The sequence below is a fragment of the Humulus lupulus genome, chromosome 4, assembly GCF_963169125.1.
Source record: "Humulus lupulus chromosome 4, drHumLupu1.1, whole genome shotgun sequence".
NCBI lineage: Eukaryota > Viridiplantae > Streptophyta > Magnoliopsida > Rosales > Cannabaceae > Humulus > Humulus lupulus.
This window is the reverse complement of record NC_084796.1, coordinates 13,662,557-13,675,395: the sequence shown is the minus strand read 5'-3', so window position 1 is coordinate 13,675,395 and position 12,839 is coordinate 13,662,557. Positions and strand designations below refer to the sequence as shown.

The 12,839-nt window shown below is 34.5% G+C and overlaps 1 non-coding gene across 1 annotated transcript; it reads left to right on the top strand.

Moving 5' to 3' along the window:
• Positions 1-3,059: 3,059 nt before the first annotated feature.
• On the top strand, positions 3,060-3,131 carry TRNAQ-UUG (transfer RNA glutamine (anticodon UUG)). Its single transcript has one exon. It is a non-coding gene; the product is annotated as a tRNA-Gln (tRNA).
• Positions 3,132-12,839: the final 9,708 nt, after the last annotated feature.

Sequence of the window (12,839 nt, the reverse complement as noted above, 5' to 3'; positions counted from 1 at the left end):
GAAGCTTCCATTCCATTAACACCATTAATTTTTTTTTTATGATTCAAAACTTTAACTAAGAAATTTTTTAGTTAAAACACTGATCTATACATTTCGAATAAATATGAGCATGATTTTTTGGTTTTTTTCGCAATTTTTTTCAAATCTGAAACTCTGAAAGTTGCAGAAACTCGATGCACCTCGATTCACAGCTCGATAGGGCCTTAAAAATCAAGATTTTTGTGAAAAAAACAATATGTCTCGATGAAATTCAACGTCGCATCGATGCGCAGCTTGATGGGGCCTTAAAAATCAAGATTTTTGTGAGAAAAAAAAATGATATGCCTCGATGAAATTTGATGAAATTCAATGCCATCTCAACAGACCTCGATTTACTTCGATGAAATTCATTGAACATGCATAACTTTTCGCTCGGGTGTCCGTTTGATGTCATTTTTTTAAATATGGGTATTTTTTTCGAGATCTACCCGTTTAAGATGTTTATATATACATTTGGGAAGTTGGAAGCTTAAAAACATACCCAAATTCAAAAAATTGGGATTTTTTTATTTAACTTTGGGGTGTTTTCAAGCTTTAAAATTCTCAAATGTATATAAACATCTCAAATGTGTAGATCTCAAAAAAAAAAATACCCAAATTTAAAAAAAAAAATCACCTCAAATGGACACCCAAGTGAAAAGTTATGCATTTATATTAATTGCATCAAGGTCCACCGAGGTGTGTCGAATTTCATCGAGGCATGTCCTTTTCTTCATGAAAATCATCAAATTTAAGAGCCCATCAAGCTCGACATCGAGATATATCGAGATGCATCGAGTTTTATCATGAAATTCAAGATTTTAAGGCCCCAACTCGGCAAACCTCAATGTAATTAATTGAAAATGCATAACTTTTTACTAGGGTATCCGCTTGAGGTGAAATTTTTTTAATTTTGGTATTTTTTTTTTAGAGATCTACACGTTTGAGATGTGTAAATACACATTTGGAAAGTTTATAGTTTGATAACACTTCAAAGTTTAAAACAATACCCTAATATTTTCCAAGGTGCGCATGTTTTAAACTTTTAAACTTCTCAAATGTGTATGTACACATCTCTAATGTGTAGATCTCCAAAAAAATACCAAAATTTTAAAAAAAAATCACCTCAAACGGACACCCAAGTGAAAATGTATAAACTTTCAATGAATTGCATCAATTTTTATCAAGATGCATCAAGTTTCATCGAGGCGCCTTAAAATCATGATTTTCATGAGAAAAATCGATGTACCTCGATTTACCTCGATGCCCAGCTTGATTGGCCCTTACAAATCATGATTTTCATGAAAAATTTGATTCACCTCGATACACCTCAATGAAACTTGATGTCATTCATTTAAAATGCATAAATTTTCACTTGGGTGTCCTTTTGAGGTCATTTTTTTAATTTGAGTATTTTTTTTTAGATCTATACCTTTGAGATATGTATATACACATTTGGGAAGTTTAAAAGTTGAAAACATGCCCAACTTTGAATATATTACGGTATTGCTTTAAACTTTGGGGTATCATCAATCTTTAAACTTCCCAAATATGTATTTACACATCTCAAACGCGTAGATCTCTAAAAAATACCCAAATTAAAAAAATCACCTCAAACAGACACTCAAGTGAAAAGTTATGCATTTTTGTGAATGACATCGACTTTCATCAAGATCCATCGAGGTGTGTCAAAAAGGTGGTTCATTGTTATATTTAGCACATTTTAGCAAAATTATCACTCCAATGGTGTTCTAAAAGGTGTGTCAAATTTGGCATATGCTAAAAATTGTGCTAAATTTGGCACAAGATATAGCATGGGCCTTTGGCACAACAATTATTGTAATTTTTTTATTTACCATATTGCCACTAATTTATTAATTAACAATTAATAACTACTTTTTTATAATAAAAAAATGAAAAAAATGGTTACTTTTTGTATATTATTAATAAATATTAAATTAATTGTTTACTTTTTTTAGTTAATTTGCATTTTGTGTATTGGAGCACAATTACAAATATTGAGCCATATATAGCATTGATTCATTTTTTTGTGCCAAATTTGGCATACAATTTACATCTTGCATTGGAGATGATCTTACACCAACCGAAGTGGTATTTAAAACAGTGGGTCTCATCTGAAATAAATGTGATTAGTTAAAAAAAAACGACCACGTCAGTTTGTGTAATATTTTTGTGCATAATTTTAGTACACATATCATCAATGTACCCACATTCAATATTGTATATTATATATATGGTCTAACATGTCAACAATCTTGTAACGTTTGATGTTAATTATATATAATGTATAATTTATACGGCACTCATCACCTTATACCCTAAATAGTTCCAAATTTGTGTACGAAAATGGTGATTTTTTTTATGTAATTTTCTTCTTTAAATCTTATAGTGAAAAAAATCATTATATATAAGCAATAAGCGTATAGTAATAACTATGAGAGAATATTATGTTGGATTATGTGTTCATGCAATTACTTGTTTTGATTTAATTGGACGCTAATTAGTAATAAATAATATATGTAATTCATAATGAAAGATATATATAATTGTAATTTTTTGTTGTGTAATTACTTTCATCAACAGTATAGTATATACTTTATATATTAGAGAAGTATGACATTTTAATTAAGACTAATTCGTAAAACATCTAATCTAATAATGGATTAAGAAATTATTGTTTCATGAATAATATGTTCATGTTGCCTTGGATTGTCTTGCTACGTACCTTCTTTTTTTCCTCTCTTTTTTCACTTTACTTTTAGAAGGTACATGTGTTATTGTAATCTTGTATGTAATAGGTGGCATGGCATATGCACGAGTCTTCTTCACTATAGTATATAAATATACATATTTTTATATTTCATTTAAAAATCATATTTTATCAATAATAGACTATTGTGTGTGTACATATATCATATATGTTTGTTTGTCGAAGTTATCAAAATATTAAGTATACGTTTCTCTAAAATAGAGTTAAAAAATATTGATTTAAAAAATTACTAGCTTACAATTTCAACAAGGGTTCTATGGTGTAGTGGTTAGCACTCTGGACTTTGAATCCAGCGACCTGGGTTCGACTCCCGGTAGGACCTCTCTTTTTGCATTTTCTAAAATAGACCTTTTGTCCCTAGACAAGCTTGGGCCATAGTCAAGTTCTTTTACTGCTTTGAGGCTTTTGAGGAAAGTGAAACCCATTTTTGAATCCGATGGGGAATACTTGTTAATGGGAATTTTTCAAAAATATGGCTTTTTAGCCATCAATGTATAAAAATATGGGAATTAAAATTTACTTAATTTGTATGGGAAAACTAATCACATATTGGAAATAAAAATTAAACAAAAAAACATCAGCAAAAGGAAGGGTACTAATAATTAATATAGCAAAAACTCATTCAGCCAAGCAACCTATTTTCTTTCATTTTGCCCTAGCTGCCACCTCCTTGTCCTCCACTCGCTTGCCTCGCCATCTCCACCATCATCTCCGGCCACCCACCCTCACCACCTGCGATTCACCTTAGGCGCACACCTCCGTGAAACCCAGCCAAGAACACCCAGCCGCACCATCGACGAACACAGCCTCAATTTGCGCATCTCTACGCGATTCCATTCGCGAGCCCCCAAATCCAAAACGACGGGGATAGGTTGAGGTGAGGGATGTGCTGATGGTGGTCAGAGGCGAGGGAGAAGGGTGGCGCCTGGGCTGAGTGCGATTCGGGGTGCTCGGAGCAATGCCAAACGACGAGGATGGTTGGGGTTGCGATGAGGTTTTGCGCGTAGGGGATGGGGGTTTCTGGTGGTGGTCGAAGGCGAGGGAGGAGGTTGGTTCATGGTCAGATCTATTTTTTTTTCTATCTTCAGATCTGTGGTAACTGGTTACTTTCACCTTTTTTGTGTGTATATTTCAGGAGGTAACTGGTTACCTTCACATTATGATGTGTGTGTATATTTCAGGGTTCTTTATGGTAACTAGTTACCTAGGTTACTAAATCATACTTACTCTTCCTTTTTTTCCTTCAAATGTGATGTTTCTTTTCATTTCTAATATGAGTGACTCGTCACCACTCTTATAGTATCTGGTTACCCCTCTTATGACACTAGGTTACTCATCTCACTGTAACTGGTTACCCCTCCTGATACGTGTTATTTAACCTCTAAGACTATTTTTTACATAACTGTGAAAAATTAAACAAGTAACTGGTTACCCCTCTGGATAAATGTTATTTAACCTAGCTGTAGAATTTTTTTTACATAACTTTGAAAAATCAATTAAGTAACTGGTTATCTTATCCAGACTTTGAAAAAAAAACGTACAACCTAAAAAAAAGGAAAAAAATGTTTATAATAAATAAAAATAATAATAAACACAATTCATATTACAAAAAATAATAATAACAAATTTGCAAAACAACCATGGAAAAATTTAATATAAAAATAGTTATATAAAAAAAATCAAATAAACTAAAAAAAATAATCAAATTACAAACATACCCTTCCAAATTAATAGAACTTGATCAAGAGTAAAACTATGGCATAAACAAACTTTTATACAAAAATATGGGAACTAAACCCATAAAAGTGAAATTTTAAAAAAAAATCATAGGTTAATTTTGCTTGAAAAAAAGCCATATTTTTTGACAATCTATTAAAAATCTCATATAACATGTAATTTTCACTTTGTTAATTTCACTATAAAAAAATGTCTAATTGTGCTTCTCATTTAAGAATACATATAAAAAATATCAACCTAATTCTTTTCTAGAAATTCAAAATAGATAATAGCTAATAGTATTAAGGAATATTTACATATGCTAATTTTTTTTTGAGGACACAAATATATTTACAATAACACTGCACTATCCATAGGGAAATAAAAAATAGGGGTTATACTTTTTTGGACCCTGTGTTTTTCCTCATTATTTGTTTAGACCATGTGTTTTAACAAATTACTTTTTGGACCCTATGTTTTGTAAAATTGTTAAAATAGAATCATAAATTCAATTTTGATGAAGAAAAAATTGAATATAACAACACAATTTTTAAGCAGAATAATTTTATTTTTGTTCTGAATTGTTAGTTTGGTAAATTATTTGTGATTTTAGTTAAGAAAACATTGACCAAAATTAGGTTTAGGGTTCTATTTTAACCATTTTACAAAATATAGGGTCCAAAAAATAATTTGTCAAAACACAGAGTCCAAACAAATAATAAAAAAAAATGTAGTATGCAAAAAAAAATATATAAACCCTACAAAATAATATGTAATCATTATGACTTTTCTTTCTTTTTATCGGTCTTCCTCTCTCTTTTCTTTATATATTTTTTCTTCTTTCCATTCACATATTGACCAATAAGGAAACATGTCCGTTGACCACTTCACTACCCAAATCTCACCAAAAAAAATGTGGCCTACAACTGCTGCACACACCGGTCAAAGTTGTAGGAGGCGTGTCTTAATTTTATATTTGGGCAAACTCTGGGAAAATTTAGTTTACTCATTTTGGGAACAAGATATACAATGGTGGACATGTAGCTTCTTTTGACTATAATGAATTTGACCTCTTCAAGAGGCTTGAACTTGAAGGGTTGGTTGTTCAACTTGGGTAAAAGCTACTGGTTACCTCAAAAACGTGTCGAAACTAGGTCGATTCCTCATAGAGGAGACTTAATTAAAATGGTTAATAAAACTATATAACACAAAAATAAGTTGCTGAAAAATTATTTGTCGTTTATTTTAGAGACATTTTAATAAATTGGTATAAAATTCAAGAATAAAAAAGTGTTAAGGTAATAAAAATCACTTGTAAGTTTTGTTCATTTCTTTAAATTTCGATACATAAAAATAAATGAATTAATTTTTCATTTTCTTGTAATTAAATCAGAATATTAAACTTTAAAGTACATTTATAATTTTACAAAATATATTGCAGCAATTAAAATCTTATTTGAATAACATAAAAATAATTTTATAAAAATATTAGAATGACAAAATACCTACTTTTGACAATAATGACAAGGAAAACTACTATGTGTGGAACTCTTAATTGGCTGAAAATGGCGGTGAGAGACATGAAGCACCCGTTGATTGGTTGGAAAGTTCAAAATTGCACCATTTCACTTTCACACGGGGCGGGGGTGAGATTTGCAACGAAGGGGGCGCTGGCAACTTGGGCTCATGAATTGGGCCAATACAAAAGATGAGAGTGGGCTTCGCTCTTGGGCTTCATTTCTTATAAAAATTGTATCAGATTTTCTGTTAAATGACAATTTGAATTTTGAGTTTTACAAAATAAAAAAAAATAATGTATTGAGCCCGATTTTTATCAGAGTAATTTCAAATATAAGATCAATTATTGAGTCATTAAGGATACGATGAGTTCAGATAAACAGAGAGGGTGGCCGATGAGCAAAGAGGGAATATTATATTTAAAATTATTTTGACTAAATTCGAGCTCAAGATATTATTTTGTTCCATTTTGTAAAACTTAGGGTTCAAATTGTCATTTAATAAAACAGAAGGCCCGGTCGATAACTTTTGCATAACATAGAGGCCAAAATGGTATTTACCCTTTTGGATATAATCTTTATTATATATTATAAATATGTGTTTAACGAAAATTGTTGTTTTTCATTAGAATTAACAATTTTTATTATTATTTTCTAACACCGTTAAGTTTTAAAGTGGTGTAAATAAGGTAAATAAATTGAAGAAAGAAAAAAAAGTAATAAATGAGTCATAATAATTTTTCATCACATATTTTAAAATTTTATATTAATTAAAGTATTTAAATTACTCTATCAATTATGTTTTCAAAACTATAACAAAAAAATATTTATGTACTTAAATGTATTATTTTATTTCTTTTATTAATTATTGTTTAACCCACATTTGGACATGTTGATGTGGTATTTGAAGAGGACATGTGGCAATAAACAACGTCAAATTCTGAGAGCTGGTCAAGACAAGACAGCTAATCGAGTAAGACATCACTAGCGCGAAGAGTTGCAGTCTGCTCGAAGAGAAGATAACTGGTAATACCTCTTGAAGTTGCTCGAAGGACAACTTAGTTAAACTAGAAGATCCGGATTTTGGGAGATATTTAGTGTTATTTGAATTTGTAGTTAGTTATAACAATCTCACACTACACGTGTAGAGCCAAGAACCACAGGGGGAACCCTACCAATGGACACCATGACCGCCTTTCAAGCAGTCATATTCCCTCTGCACTCTGGTCAGCAAGTTCCCCACCTGGAGAACTGCCTCCACGAGCAACATATGGGTGTGATGAACCCTGCGTGGACTTAGGAGAAAACCTTAATCTCGATATTGAACAACTGAAGGAAGTCGTGGGACAAGTTGTTGGATTAGCTTATACAGGATCTTTATTTATTTTCATGTATATCTAATATTAAACAAATTAATACGAGATAGCCTAAAACATGTTTCTAAAATTGAATTCAAAGAGAAACAAAGAATAGAATACTTACAGTATACGCAGCGGAATTAAAGAGTCATTCCTTCAGTTTCTCTAACTCTTGTATCCTTTATGTCGCAGAGTATTATCAAGAAACTGAACCGATCTTCTATTTTCTTCACAATCTTCCAATGTATCCTTAGAACCACCTAGACTAGTGTGGGCAATTTTTAACACATGAGATAGATATAGAGAGAAGAAGAGAAAATAACAAAGAGACTTAGAAAATGACTTGTGTTTAGAGAGAATCTAAAACTATCAGAAAATTTGACTTGTGACTTATCAAAACTTATCACTAAGCACTCCTTTTATAGACTCAATTAGCCCATTTTATTTAATTAAAAAATCAATAAAATAACGGCCATTTTGAAGCCCTAGGTCGAAATTATCATGGGCAATAGGCCCGTGAAATTTTCCATTTGATTATAAGCCCATTGGACTTAAAATCAAGACCTGTATTATTTTCTATTGATTTAATTATTTAAATCCTTTATCAAATTAATTATTTATAATTTGAACCTTGATTTAAACTTATTTATTAATTTAGATATAAATTTATCTTAATTAATAAATCTGCCATAATTTCTCTTTTCTTCTCAAAATTACACAATTCTGTGAAACTATCCAAAATTGACCTGGTCAACTTTGATAATTCTAATTGATGATTAAGTCAATTAATTGAGACTATCTAGATGATTTTATCCAAGGTACAATGGGGGCCATGGGCCTATGAAATCAAGCTCCAATAAGTTATCATAAATCTAACAAATAAATTTACTAACTTATTAATTCCTCGTGACTCCACTATAGACTCGGAATTGCACTCTTGAATTCATAGAATGCTCTATAACAAATATAGATACACTATTAATTATCCATTGTTACAACCATAATTGTCACTCAATCCTCTATAGACGGCCTACAATCCCTACAGGGTTACGCTTTACGCTTCTCCAAATCACAGCTCCACCACCAAGAGTAAACACCATTCCAGAAGTAGACTTTTTGTCATCGACATCAGTCTGAAAATCTGAATCGGTGTAGCCTACAGGGTTCAGAACACCACCCTTGTAGACTAATATATAATCCCTAGTCCGTCTCAAATACTTCAGGATATGCTTAACTACTATCCAATGTTCTGGTCCTGGGTTTGACTGATACCTGCTCACTACTCCCACTGCATAGCAGATATCTCGTCTAGTACCCAACATGGCATACATCAGACTTCCAACTGCAGATGCGTAAGGAACTTTTCTCATTGCATCTTCCTCTTCAGGAGTCTGGGGAGACTGCTTCTTTGAAAGATGAATTCCATGGCGGGACGGTAGATGCCCTTTCTTGGAATTTTTCATTGAGAAACGTTCAAGCACTTTATCAATGTAAGCTGCTTGAGATAGAGCTAAAAGTTTGTTCTTTCTATCCATGATGATCTAGATACCTATAACATAACTTTCTTCACCCAAATCCTTCATTTGGAATTGAGTGCTCAGCAAATTCTTCACATATGATAATTTCTTAACATTATTTCCAATGAGTAAGATATCATCTAGATAAAGAACCAGGAATACCACTATTTGATTTGCCTTCAGTTGGTAAACACAGGGCTCATCAACATTTTTTTCAAAGCCATAGGTTTTGATTATTTCCTCAAACCTAAGATTCCAGGAACGAGAAGCCATAGATGGACCTATTCAACTTGCAAAGTTTTCCTTCTTGTCCAGATACTTTAAATCCTTCTGGTTGATCCATATAAATGACTTCGTCAAGCTTTCCATAAGAAAATTTGTCTTGACATCCATTTTCCAAATCTCATAGTCGAGAGCGGCTGCTATGGATAGGAGGATGCGAATGGATTTGAGCATGGCTACCAGACTAAAAGTTTCCTCATAGTCCACACCTTCTCTTTGGGTATAACCCTTTGCCACTAATCGAGCTTTATAAGTCTCGATATTTCCATCAACACCTCATTTCTTCTTGTAGATCCACTTGCACTCAATTGCCCTAAAGTCACTAGCTGCTTCCATAAGATCCCAGACGGAATTTGAGTACATGGACTCCATTTCCTGTTTCATGGCTTCGAGCCATAGTTCCTTTTCAGGGCTAGCCATTGCCTGTTTGAAAGACAATGGATCATCATCACTAGTGTCACCAACAACCATATTGGTTTCACCATCCAAACCATAGCAAACTGGGTTTCTAGAAACCCTCCCACTACGACGAGGCTCCGTGATTGTTTGCACAGGAATAGTGGTACTTTCTTCATTTAAATCGACTTGCGTCGGTTGTACATGAAGAGTGGGAATTTCATCATCGACTTGTGTTGATGACGATGGAACATTGGTTGGAGTCAATTCTTTAACCATCTCCTCTAAAACTACTTTGCTGCGAGGTTTAAAGTTTTGGACATAGTCATTTTCCAGAAAAGTAGCATTTGTAGAAGTAAACACTTTCTTTTCTGAATGACTATAGAAAAGTCCACCCCGAGTACCTTTAGGATAGCCAACAAACATGCAAACTTCAGTTCGCGGTTCTAGTTTTCCCTCCTTTTTCCTCAAGACGTGAGCGGGACACCCCCAGATTCTATAATGGCGTAAACTAGGTTCATGACCATTCCAACGTTCTAAAGGTGTTTTGGGGATTGATTTTGACGGCACGACATTGAGAATGTCATTCGAGGTTTCAATTGCATGTCCCGAGAACGAAGTTGGTAGAGTTGAGTAACTAAGCATGCATCTAACCATTTCCAATAAAGTTCTATTTCGGCGTTCCGCTACACCATTTTGCTGCGGAGTACCTGGGGCAGTAAGTTGTGATAAAATCCCAAGCTTAAAGTAACCTTTTAAGAAATAAAAAGAACGTTCACAATGTTCTCTCTCCCTCTAAGTTCCATTTTCGTCTCTCGATCGCATTTTTGAAGGAAACTTGAGTTCTAGGACTCGGATTCAAGCGAGGATCGAGGCATAGCGATCCTAAGAAAGATTAGAAGCTTATTAGCCGGAAGATTTAGTTGGAAAAAACTTAATCGGAGGTAATTCAAGTTTTAAGTTTTAAACTTTTTTAAAGTTTTAAGCTTGAATTGGACTTTGTGTTTTGATGAGTTTTTGTTAGATTTGAGGCTTGAGTTTTATTGGTTTTGGATCATGGGGATGCTTGGGAACTTTGATTTTTGAGTTTGGAGATATTTGGATATGTTTTTGGAAGGTTTTAAAAGGTTAAAAACGGGGAAAAATGGCTGGTCCGAGGTTGGGCCGCGACCTTGTTCTTGGGCGCCGCGGCCCAGGCTTGAAGAAACAGGTGGAGGTTCTGTTTGGCCTGAGGGCCGCGGCGCTTGCCGGGAGGGCCGCGGCGCTTGCCGGGAGGGCCGCGGCGCTTGGTGTTGTGTTATGGCCAAATTGATGTTTTGGTTAGGGGAACTAAACCTTAGGCCTCGGGATTGTTCGTACTACTTGGTTTTGGTTTCGGGCTTGATTTTAGAACTTGAACTCATTGGATCACCATTTGTGGTTATGACTAGGTTATCACTAGAGGCTTGGAGTAAGGATCGTGCTTGTGGCTCGTTTATTGGTAACCTGTGCTTGAACCAAAGGTAAGAAAATTGCACCCCGTATATGACATGCGTGGTTATTATTGAGGCATGTTGAGTGCTTAAATGTGGACATTGATTGCATATTAAATGCTTGGCAAATCTTGCTTACTTGTGCATGGCACTAACTATTCAGAATCGGCACTGGCCGCGTGTTACTGACCTAAGAGTCAAGAACAGCATAAGCGTCACGAGCCGATAAAAAATTAGATCTAATCGATATCAGCGTTGAATGACTCTAGGAGCATTAATGTTGGACCGGCCCTAAGGTTGATGAAAATTATAAGCGCTTGACTAGTCTAGGACTAGTTACTCAGAGCCAGGGCCAAAGGCCTAGGTGACTGTTTATCACGTGGCTAGGGAGCGGAATCCCATGGTTGTGACCCTAGGTTATATTGGTGACTAGTTCATCGAGCACCTATCTTGTTTAAGCTAGTGAAATGATCACTTATCTACACAGCCCTGGTGACCCTATCGTCACATGGCTAAGGGAGCGGAATCCCATGTTAGTGACCCTGTGGTCACTCGGTAGTTTTATGCTGGTGACTGTTTCACCAGATACCTATCTTGTTTAAACTAGTGAAAGGATCACTTATTTATAAAGGGAACGAAACCCACCTTAGTGACGATTACAACTGTCACTCTTCTATTTGGGGCTAAAAGCCTGGGATGATTATTATGATCATCGGTTGATGTTGTATGTTCATCATTACGTGAACTCATTTGCCTACTTGAATATGGCTATATTTGCTAGGCGTGTGCCTTATGACTTGGTGACATGTTATTACTGTTCATGAGCATATTGAGTTTTCTTGCTGGGCTTCGGCTCACGGGTACTATGTGGTGCAGGTAAAGGCAAAAGAAAGCTGGACCATCCTTGAGTTGGAGAGCTTAGGTGACGATGTGTACATATGCGGCTGCTCGACTGCCACGGCCGAGGGTTGAAAGAGGAACTAGGGTTAAACCCTGTTTTTCCGCTTAGATCGGCTGGTTGTAAATATTTTGTTGTAATAAACCTTTAAAATTATATTTTTGGGATCCCAATGTATATAGTAAACGTTCTAATGAAACGTTATATATTAACCAAAATTTTTAATCCCTAAACTGCTAATCATACTTAGTTACACAATTTTGGCCAAATGACTCGATTAGCAAGTTTAGCACTGTTTATAATGCGCACTGTAACGGTCCCTGGAGTTTAGGGCGTTACAGTCGCCATGAATGAAAATCAGGCAGCAGCTTAAGAAGTTGTAGCTGAAGCCGTAAATAAGCAAAGACAAGACTTTCAGTCTTGGATGGATCAACAACAGCGAGCCCTTGAAGCTCGTCAAGAAGAAGTTGATCGTCGTAATGTCGAAGCAGTAAGGTTGCTAGAAGTTGTCTTACTACAGACTCAAGTTGTAACGTCTCAAAATCGCTAATAAGGCTTAGTGCCTTGATTATTGTACCAGGAGGGCTGTAATGCCCCAAATCTCCTGATGAGGTTTAGGACCTTGATTAGGAGGCCGGAGGGCCATAATTGATTTATTATAGTATTTAATGATTATGTGCATGTTTACGTGAATTATATTATTATATGATGGTGAATGCATGCATATGGGCTCAAATGTTAATTATGAGGGTATTTTAGTAATTTGGCCGCTGTGGGCGTAATTGTGTATCTTGGGTGCATGATTGCGATTAATTAATATAGCCACATTATAAGGTGGATTTGTTTGAGCTATTCGACATGAGACGATCATGAG